We start from the raw sequence: 2,500 nt of genomic DNA, 5'->3' as shown, positions 1-2,500 counted from the left end.
CTGGCTTCATGAGGAAGGACCCCCCCCCCAACCCAGAGCCATTTTTTCCCTTATCTTTTAAGTAACGGTTCCGGATTTTTCTCTAAAACTAAGAAGAAAGGAATAAAGGTTGGCTGGGGGGTCAGGGGCTGTGTGGTCTTGGATGTATTGATGCTAAAAAATAATGACAGATATAAGCCTACAAGCCAAAAGTCAGCCAACGACCCTTTCCCTAAATGTAGGGTTGGGAGATCATCTCCGATAGAAGGAAAGTCCAGGAGTTCTCTGGAAAGATTTAGAATTTAGATTGGGTTGTTTACTTACTGAGTGACTGACCAACTGACCAACTGACTGACTGACTGACTGACTGACTGACTGACTTGATGATTTACTTACATGTGTTATGTGTGTATATGTATGTATTTACCTACTGCTGCTGCTGCTGCTAGCACTATTACAACACAGGCAGGACCCTCCTTACTCTAGAATTCCACTTTCTTTCATCAAACAAACAAACAAGCAGATAATTTGCAAGCAATGAATGATGATTGAAGCCCACTTTTCAGATCTCTTGGTACTTTTTTTTTTTTTTTTGGTTTGAGGCCCACACAGCTGTAGTCAGGGCTTACTTACTGCTGGCTCTTGGCTCAGGAGGATTCAACAAGGACACTCTGAGGATGTTCTCCCTCCCCTGATCTTCGTGTTTCGTGTTCTTTTTTAAAAATTTAATTATTTTATTTCTTTATTTCTTTTCTTTCATTTCATTTCTCTCTCTTTTTTATTTTTTTGTTTGTTTGTTTTTGGGTCACAACCGGCAGCGCTCAAGGGTTATTCCTGACTCTAAGCTCAGAAATCACCCCTGGCAGGCACAGGGGACCATATGGAATGGGAATGTGCGATTTGAATCACCGTCCTTCTGCATGAAAGGCAGATGCCTTACCTCCATGCTATCTCTCCGGCCCCTATTTTATTTTATTATTTTACTTTATCTTATATTATCTTATTATTTTATATATTTTATGTTATTTTACTGTACTTTACTTTATTTTATTAATTTAATTTACTATTTTATTTTACTCTACTTTATTTTGTTATTAATTTTTATTTTACTCTATTCTATTCTATTCTATTCTATTCTATTCTATTCTATACTGTTCTATTATTCTATTCTATTATTCTACTCTACTCTATTCTACTCTATTCTATTCACTAAGTCCCAAGAATCAGGCCTTCCTTGGCCTGCCTGCCTGCCTGCATGCCTGGCCGGGTGGGGGGTGGGGTGGGAGCGAGAGTGGCGGCCGCCATCTTCTCTTGGTCGTGGCGGCCCCGCGGCATTCTGGGAGTTGTGGTCCCGGAACGAACGAACGCAATTTTCTCTCTCTCGTCCCCTCTTTCGCTTTCTTCCGCCCGGCGCCACCACCTTCTTTTGCACAACAATCAGCGGCACCCACCCTGGCTGGGGGCGGGGGAGGAGGAAGAGGAGGAACTGCTCTGGAATTGGTATCGGGCGGGATCTCCTGTGGAGATAAGAGCTGTGATCTAAGCCACTTGCTGCTGCGGGGGGAGAGAGAAAGAGGAGAGAGACAGAGAGAGAGATTAAAAGAAACAAAGCAAAACAAAGCAAAAAAAAAATCCCTCTCAGGCTAAGGCTTTTCACGAGAACGGGAACTTTGGCGCGGGCGGGCGGCCTTGGCAGACTTTGGGATCAGGGAGGGAGGGTGGAGGTGGAGGAGCTCTGCTAAAGGCCCAAACTGCTGCCTGCCTGCATCATCAGGAGTGAGCTAGCAGCTCAGCTAGCTAGTTAAAACTGCCATGGAAACCCAAAGAGAGAAAGCAACTCAAAGTCTCCCCGTTCTTGCCCCGCTGTCTGTCTGTCTGTCTGTCTGTCTGTCTGTCTGTCTGGCCTGCCTTTTCCTTTGGCTTGGCCATGAGAATGAACACAGCAGTTCCCAGGGACCAGGCCCTAGCAGACAGACAACTCAGAATGTGTGTGGTTCCCTAGAAAGAAGCACAGTCGGCCCAAACGGATGGATTTCATGTGTGTGTGGCTGAGTGATGTCTGCCTAGTCTAGTCTCTCATCTCTCTCTCTGTCATCTCTCTCTGTCTCTCTGTCTCTGTCTCTCTCTCTCCTTTTTCTCCCTTTCCCATGAATCAGGGACTCCACCAGCGCTGTAGGGAGCAGTGCAGTAGCAACAAAGTACCCCCACCCTCTCCCAAGTTTCAGTGTCAGACCGACCACTGATGAAAAAAAAAAAGTATCCCTTGAACGTGGTTTGTGATTGATTCCATAAACGTAGCTTAAAGATTTGGGGTGGGTGAAGGCAGAAGGGTCTTTGCTGTATTTCTATCCAGTGAGCTCACTGGGTGAAGACACACACACACCAGCCACCGAGAGAGAGAGAGAGAGAGAGAGAGAGAGAGAGGTTCCCTAGAAAGAACCACAGTCGGCCCAAACGGCTGGATTTCATCTCTGCGTGGCTTGTTTTATATGATAGCCTAAGAATCCATTGCCAAAAAGTT

This window comes from Suncus etruscus, unplaced genomic scaffold (assembly GCF_024139225.1).
Source record: "Suncus etruscus isolate mSunEtr1 unplaced genomic scaffold, mSunEtr1.pri.cur scaffold_97_ctg1, whole genome shotgun sequence".
Classification (NCBI taxonomy): domain Eukaryota; kingdom Metazoa; phylum Chordata; class Mammalia; order Eulipotyphla; family Soricidae; genus Suncus; species Suncus etruscus.
Note: the sequence above shows the minus strand (reverse complement) of the source record.